Below are 9183 nucleotides of genomic sequence, written 5' to 3'. Positions count from 1 at the left end.
AAGTGGACGTTTCCTTTTCTGCCCTGCCCTACTTTTTACATTCTAGTAGGAAAAAAAAAGTCTCTAGCTCTTGAAGTCCTGAGTATGCACTGAGCCGCATAGGGTCCCTCAGTTGAGAGCACAGACTCATTTAACACACATCCTGAAGAAAGCTTGTGGTGATTCCATTGGGATGTAGGGAGGTAGGGAGCTTATGTGCTTGACGAGCCACTCCAAAGATACTGAGAAAGGAGAGGCTCTTCTAGGTGGGGTGCAAATGGATGCCATTCCACTGACGTGACACTAGACACGACTCAGAGTGGATGAGTGACAATCAAAGCTGTACTGAGAGGAACTGTAAAAATATCCAGTGCCTCCTATATAAATTTAAATATTTCCCAATCAATATTCATTGAGGAAGAGGGAAGGGTGGGGTTGGGAAAAAGGTATCCTTACTTCAAGATTTGCTCTTGAATAAATCTATTTAAAATGTTCATCTCAGACTTTGCTTGGGTCTCTGGAGAAACTTTAGATTTTAGAACTGGAAGTAACAGAAGATATCTAGCTATCCCAGCCTTTTTTTTTTTTTTTTTTTTTCTCTTTGAAGATGAGAAGACAGGTTCATAGAAGTTAAATAATTTGCCCAAATTAGTGGAAGAGCCAGGACTAAAATCCAAGTATCAAAGACTTCTGGTGTTCTTGAATTTAAGAATCAGTGGCTTATCTAGATTTTGCATGTTTCTTTTAGCTGATTGTATCAACCAATGGCAGGTTTTCTAGAATTTTACTGTTAAAATGTTCTAGATAGGTGGCAAATATTTATTTTTCAGTCCAATCTTAATGGAAATGTTTTTATTTTTTCAGTTCACTAGCTTGGGAGTATAGGAAGCATTAAATGATTCAGATAGCCAAGATCACAGTTGCTAACTCTTCCATCTCTGTTTAGTCTCCTTTGCTGATTTCTCCTCTAGGTGCTACTTAAACATGCCTGTTTCCCTGTAATTTTGTGCTTGGTCCATTTATCAATTTGCATCCTCATTCAAGTGAAATTCCCATGGTTCCAATGATCCCATAACCATATTCTCTGCCCTGAGAACTTGCTCCCAAACTGGAGGTTTCTAGTTCCATATTTATAATTCTAAACTGGAATGCTTTCTTACCATATCATCCCCTCTCTAACAAGGGAAGTCTGCCACATTAGAAACCTTGGATTCATTTTCCACCTCTCCTTTCTTACTTCTCTCATGGAAGTAGCCATTAAATGCTCTCAATTATGTCTCAAAAATGTCTCTCAAACCTGTACTCTTCAATTTCTTGAGTAATTTCCTCCCAAAAAACTAACTTCCTTGCCCTAAGATCTTCCATTGGGTCTCCATTATTCACAAGATTTTTTAGCTTAGTTGGGACAAACTTAACTGGTAAAGCTCTTCACAGTTTCCAGCCTCAGCAATAACTGCTTCCCCTCAGCTCCCTACTTCCCAATCGTTTCCATAAAATACCTCTGGCTTTCTCAGATGTTCATACTTTGGCACATGCCTTTCCTTTTCCTTTGAATGTTTTCTATACCAGAGTTTTCCAAACTTTCTTGAGACTAACAATCAGGTAAAGTGCTTGTTAATAAATACAGCTATTTACATCTTCCCTGGGTCTGATTTAGAGAGTCTGGGATGGGTCCTGGGAAGCTATGTTTTTAACAAGTGCCATCACATTCATTCTTATCATTGGATCAGTTTAGCAAACAGGTTTCACTCTTATTCCACCTTCAGAGTGTAATGCTGTTAACCTTTCACCTGGGAAAGCCTTCAGAACGCACAGGCAAAATTCAGTCCTCCAGGACATCAGCCACCTGCTAAAGTAGCACCTGCTACATACTTTTCTTACTAGCACTAACCAGGCAAGATTATAATTTACCTGACCAAAAAAACTTCAGTGGCTTCTATTAGCTACAAAATAAATTCTGCACTCAAGTCAGTTTAGCAAATCTTTTGAGCATCTATTATATATCAGATATTATTCTAGGTTTGATACAGAATTGACTAAGACCCAATCTCAAGGAGCTCACGTGGTCTAGGAAGGAATGACTCTGCCTGGCATTTAAAGTCTTTCAAATCTTGGCTCAACCCAACTTTCTTTCACTCTTTATCTTTCGCAGGCCTCTTCATCATGGGTGCTCCTCTGAGCCTCAGTCACTTCACAATTGCTGTTCTTTCTACTTGGCATGCTCTTCCCTTTCCCATTCGATCTGGTTAATTTCCGCTTTTTTTTTTTTTAGCTGTCCCCTCAAGTATCTTTTCCTCAGGAAATTCTTCTTTGTTCTTCCTGACTAGGACAAATCCTGCTATTATGACATTCACTTTGTATCTCCTTCAAGGCATTTGTCCCAGACTTGATTTTCTACTTGTTTGTATGATTATTTGATTAATGTTTGTCTCTCCCTCTAAACTGTAAGCTCTGTGAGAACAGGGGCCTGGGTTGTGGTTATATAGATATTCACTGTATAACTTTTTGTTAATCTGTCTCTATATGTTTATGTACCTTTCTGTAGATTTGTTATAACCTTGAATATCAATTTATCTTGCACACCATATTCGAAATCAAATCTTGAATATTCTAAATTCAAACTTAACAATAACAGCTAAAATTTCTTGATTATTTTATTATGTACCAGGCACTTAAACGAATCATTTAATCTTCACAACACTTTAAGATATATGCTATTATTATCCCCATTTCATTGAATGGCTTATAAAAAAATTACTCACTTCCTGCCTCCCTGTCTCCAGCATCTAAAACTACTCTCCTTCTCCCCACTGACCTCTTAAATAATTGTAATTACCAGCTATCCTCCTCCTCAACCTCATGGACTAGTCTCTTAGTCTGGGATGCTGTCTCTTTTTTCCAAACTTACTTGGTTTTATCCTCCTCACCTTCGGCCCTCAAAAGAGATTCTAGGACCTGCCCCAGATCAGATCAGCTCCTTTGTTAAATGTACTGGTTTCCTATTGTTGCTCTAACAAATTACCACAAATTTATTATCTTACAGTACTGGAGGTCAGAAGTCCTAAAACCAATGTGTTGACATGGCTGTGTTCCTTCTGCAGGATCTTGGGAAGAATCTAATTCTCTAATTATGTTTTCCAGCTTCTAAAGGCTGCTTGCATTCCTTAGCTTATGATCCCTTCCTCCTTCTTCAAGGCCAGCAATGTGTCCTCCTCAAATATCTCTCTTTTCCTGTCCTTCTCCACTTCTCCCTTCTCTTACTCTGACCCTTATGCCCTTCCTCTGTTAAGGACCCTTGTGATTACATTGGACCTTCCTGCATATTTCAGGATACTCTCCCCATCTCAAGATCCTTAACTACTAACACTTGCAAAATCCCTTTGGCCATATAAGGTGACATACACGTTTCAGGGTTTAGGATGTGGACAACTTTGAGGGGGGAATTATTCTACCTACCCTAATATACATTCTTATATTTCCTAGAATTGTTCAGTGCTTGACACATGGTAAGGCCTCAAAAAATATCTGTCCACTGAATCAACAAATGAACACGTCTACATTGACATTCAGCTGCACCAGAAGCTTTATAATCTTAGTCAGTATTAATAAAAATAGAATCTTCAGAACAAGGAACATGAACGTGGTAGCTTGTTTCACTCTGCTCGACTGGTCAAAAACACCTGGGATACTGTGCTTGGTTCTGAGTACCACACTTCAAGTGTGAAAGAGGCAATCTAGGGCACATTTAAAGGAAGGCAACAGAATTGTGAAGAACAAAAAACAGTGTTATGTGAAACTCAGAGCCTTTATAATGTTTAGGGCTTAATCAGTAGAGTTGAGGAAGGGTGTGAACAAAGAAAAACCCATCATCAAAACTACCATCACCACTATTATTATAACAGCCAATGTGTGCATCTGTGTGTATATGTTTGTGCATTACATGTCTGCATTTTGGAAAGCATCATCTTTTTTTAGCAACGGTTTGTCTCAGAAGTAGTTTTCACAGGTAATTATTCTTTAGAGAAGTAATTTTAGTTGTCCTGATAAACATACATAAAATTATTTTGAAATGATGTCTTCAATTGTGTTTTGGGACAAATTGGGTATTCACATATAATTAAAGAAATATAGAAGTTTTTTTGGATGTGCAATAACGGCTACTATTAGCACGACTCCTTGAAATTCTCACCAATGAAAAGGAATCAAATATTTAAAAATATGAATTCATTTCTAGAGAGTACATTTTTAATATGAAAAAGTGATTATTTCCTTCTAAAGTGCTGGGTGCAACATCTGTCCAAAGTTCTTTCCTTTGCCCCAGTAAGACAGCCAGAGATTTTGTGAGAACCTTTGCATACTGGTTTCAGACTTAAAACTTAGAAGTATAGGTGTCTCTTCTGTATCAGAATCATGACAAAGATGACTAGATCTAGGAAATGCATTTCCAAATATTTTCGTATTTTATACCATCATTTGAATATTTTATCACTTATGTTGTATTTCTTCATTCATCCATTCATTTATTCAACAAATATTGATAGAGTGCCTACAATGTGCCAGGGTCTGTTCTAGGAACTGGGAATATAATGGTGAGTAAAACAAATAAAAATCTCATTTCTCATGGGGAGCATTCTAGTGGGGAGGGGCAAGAAACATAGGCAGAATAACAAGACCAAGACAGCACATGATAGATGGTGGTAAATGCTATGAAGAAAAATAAAGTTGGGAAAGGGAATAAGGGTTCTGTAGGAGTAGGAGGGTGAGGGGAGAGGGTTGCAATTTTAAACAGAGTGGAGTGAGAAAGTGATACTTAGATAGAGTCCTAAAAAAGGTGAAGGAGTGAACAAAATGGATGTCTGGTTTCTGGGCAGAGCAGCCAGCGCAAAGGCTCTTCAGTGCGAGTGTGCCTGCTGCATTCTAGCTGGAGTGGGAAGGCCAGTGTGGCTGGAGCAGAGTGGACCGGGGCGAATGGTAATGAAACAGAGCAGAACCCTACGGCCCTTGCTTCCCATGTCCTCTGCCTGCCTTTTGTCTGTGGAAAAAACTTTAGCCAAAGAATAAGTTTAGTCAGAGAAGTGAGAAAATACAGAAACAAAGGAAAACAGTCAAAGGAGACCAAATAATAATAGTTTAGTCATTAAGCTAATTCAAGGACTTTTAGTTCCTCCTCAGGGCTATACATAACATTCTGAGCCCTATCCTTTGAGCTGTCTTATAGATATTGAAACCCTCACCAGGTGGAGAAGTTAACTACACGATGACCAGACTGTGGCCATGGCATCAGCTGCCACAATTCTGAGAACTGCCTTCAAGAAATGGAAACAAACCAACCCTGGAACTGAAGATTAACTGTACTTAAAACAAGATGACGCTGGTCAGACCCCTGCTGACCAATTTCAAAATGACTGTCAGAGCTGACTGTGCTGTTTCTGCATGTAGCCCCCTCCCTTCACCTATAAAAGCTCTTACCCACTGATTGTCAGTGGGGGGAAGTCGGCCTTTGGACAGGAGTCTGCCCTCTGCCCAGTTGCCGGCATCCAAAATAAAGCAAACCAACCTTGCTTCTTTATTGGCTTTTGAGGGGAGAGTAGCCAGACCCCATTTTCAGTTACAGTAGGATGTGTGAACAGGGAGGTATACTGGTGAAGTGAGCGTGTGGTTGGCAGCACTTCATGTCAGAGCTTGAAGGTGTTTGTGAAGACCTTGGCTTTTTATTGGAGTGAGGTGGGAAGTCAACGGAAGGTTCTGAGCCACGCTCACTCTGGCTGCTGTGTAGGGAGACAGCAGCAAGGTCAAGGTGATCATAGGGAGGTCAGTCAGAAGTCTACTGCAATATTTAGCTGAGAGATGAGAGTGGCTCAGAGCAGCGTGTTCGCAGGGTTGGTGGTGGCGAGTGGCCAGGTTTTTGTACGTGGGGCTCGCTGATGGATTGGATGTGGGGTGAGAGAAGAGAGATGTCAGGGATGACGCCAAGGTTTTGGGCTTGGGTGAAAGGAAGGCTACAGTTATCACCTGAGAGGGGAAGGAGCTGGATTGGAGACAATTTATAGGTTCCTCCATTAGGTACAAAATCTCACCTGAGTGCACTCAGGCATAATGAAGTTCTGGAGGTAAATGAAGACGTTAAGAATCAACTTTGGGAAAGCTATGCAATAAGGATGGTGTTGAGGTAAACGGGTTACGTCTCCTTTTATATATATTAAGTGGCTGTTGTAGAAAACGCTTTACAGCCAAATCTGATAACCCTTAAATTCTTTAATTTCTTTCTAATCAGGGATGGACAGAGATATGAGAAAACATGGATAAAGAGCTATGCAGGCAAAACTCAGTCGCGGGTACCAGAGACCTTCATTATGAATTAGGGCAATAAAACTTTTATTTTTGCAAAGTTATTGTTTTCCATAATGGCTACTTTTGTATTCATTATTGTGATTGAATGTTATATACAATGAACATTTGGTTCTAAGAAACAAACAAAAAAACTGCTGATGGAAAGAATGTGTACATGCTTGTTGAGCTGTTTAATAAATAACTATTTGATGATGATTCTGCAGTATGTTTAAAGGGTAATTCTTCTTCTTTGGAGAGTTCATCTGGCATTCTAAAAATGGATGTAATTTTAAGGGGTAACCAAAATGTATCAATTAGCCTGACATCTAGGTCTTTTTAACAGATCTTTAAATTTCCAATTTCCTTTGCCATCTTAACCATGGTAAATCATCCTAACAAGATCATTCTTTTGAACAACAGCCTCCTTATTAACTGAGATCAATTGAGATTAGAAAATGAAAAATACACTAGATGCTGAGAACTCTTTATGAAACCACATTTGTAAGATGAGTATTGAATGAAGATTAACGTGTTATTTTCAGCTTCTATATCATTGATTTAAACATTTATTCTCTATATCCCACTGCTGGATTAAACACTAATATATATTTGGATGGTGTGCTTGTTTGCAAGTATTATCTTTTCCCTATTGAGATTATATATTAATGGAAGGGAATGATTTTTAATTCAAAGGTAGCTTGCTTTGCGCACCACATGTGTTTTTGAAAGTGCTACACATCAAATTGAGTAGAACAGATTTTCCACTGAATTACAAATTAATGATTAACTCCTTTGTTCTAATTTCTTATTGATTTTCATTAGCTCTTTGGATAAAATACGAGATCCTTAGCACGTCGTGTGGCCCCTATGTGATCTGGACTCAGCCTACTTTTAAAGACAACTTCACAGCACTCTGCTCTTCTGTCTCCAGATATCCTGGTCTTCTTTCAAACCCTAATACTTCAGACTTAAGATTTTTGCACACACTGTCTAAAATGTTCATTCTCTAACACTACCTGCTTTATTTTTTCCATATGGTACATTACTTTCTTAATTATTTGTCTGTCATTCCCTAACTAGAAAGTAGCCTCCAAAAAATGCATGGATTTTAGTTTCTCTTTCCTCACTGCTGAATCTCTAGCATCTAGAACTGTGCTGGGTATATAGTATGCATTCAGAAAAAAATCATAACGAATGAATGAATGAATGAATGATTACTTATCCTGGAATACCATTTTCCCTTCTCTATACCTAGGTACCCTCTATTCATCATTCAAATTCCAGCTTAAATGTCACTTTTTCAAGCCACCATTTTTGACCCCTAGGGCAAGATCAGCTTTCTCTACGACTTGTTCTTACACGTCTCTGTATGTCTAAGTTCTCCATAGCACTTATTAGATCTTTAACTTATAAAGTCCATTATTTGTGAGATAATTTGCTTAGCTCCTGTCTTCTCTCCTAAACTGTAACATGTCCTTATCTTGTTTTTAATCATCTCCCCAACATCTAGCAAAATGCCTGGAACAGAGAGATGCTCCATAAATAGCTGTTGGATGAAAACATGGATAGATGGATGGTCAAGCAACTCCTCATTATAAATTTCAGTCCCTTTGTTCCACTTGTTCAACGTTCTCTCAACACCTCTGGTCAGTGAACCAGAGGGAATGTTTTTCTATACTAGACAGGTTCTTATTTAAACATACCCCTCCATGAATTCAGTAATGCTCGTAGGATCCCTTAAAGCTGATGCCTCATACCAGCCTCTTTACCCCCACATGTTATTTAATGAAATAAATACTTTATGAGTTTCTCCTCTGGACAAAACTACACAGGAGGGAAAGGTCATGTAAACAGTAGAAAGACCAGAAGCTTTAAAACAGAAAGATCTCTTACACTTTGACTGCCTGCGTGAGCTTGGCTAAGTTACCAGTTGAGCCGTGGGTTCTCCATCTGTCAAAGAGAAACAGCAATACCTATCTTGTGTGGTTGATGTAGGGATTATTAATAATGCATGTAGTGTGCTTGCCATATCATAGGTGTTCAAAATATGGCACCTGTTACTACTATCACCATAAGGTAAGCTCCTAGAGGGCAGACTACACCTGCATTCCCAGAACATTATGTATAGAATACTCTCAGTAAAGGTTGGTTAAACTGACCTGCAGAATATGTGCTACTTCTCCACTCTCAACGGGTTTTAAATCTAAGCAAGAAAATAAGTTCCAAAACAGATTCATGAAATATTTAGATAATAACAAAATATAATACCTATTATAGTGTACTATATACAAGATTAGAGCAAAATACGTGCTACAGGCCATAAGTGCTTTGGATGGCCAGGCAGGAAATGGTAAGAGGTGGCTGGCTGTAGTTATTGGGGAATGATAAGTTCCCATGTCTGTGTGTGTAAGATGTAGACCAGTAAGCCTCCTATAAAAATATTCAATTTCTTTGTCACTACCTCTACCAATGTTGGATAAAATGGTAGAAAGCATCAACCTGATGCTTCTGGGTTAATATGATGGCAGACAAAATTGCGTTATTGATCTTGAGTAGCAAGCTGTATCTGTCATAGTAATGGATGCTTTTTCCCCCTTTAACAATCAGTGGTTAGCTAATGATCACAAATAGGTTCTGATGACGGTGGGTAATGTTGCTCAAATAGGGCTGTATTATGTGGAGTACATCCTAGCCCTGGAAAACTAGAACATAGCCTCAATCCCATATTCCACTTCTTTGCAGCATGCTCTGTACAGGTTTTCAGTTGAATTGCATCATCCGTAATCATTACTTATTGTGGTCCTTTTATCTTAATCAAACTCTTTGCTTGCAGCTCTAATAGATGGGACTGAGACAGTGAGAATGAACAAAATA

The sequence above is a fragment of the Balaenoptera borealis genome (genome assembly GCF_965194805.1).
Source record: "Balaenoptera borealis genome assembly, chromosome: 17".
NCBI lineage: Eukaryota > Metazoa > Chordata > Mammalia > Artiodactyla > Balaenopteridae > Balaenoptera > Balaenoptera borealis.
The sequence above is the reverse complement of the archived record's forward strand: the minus strand, read 5'-3'. Positions refer to the sequence as shown.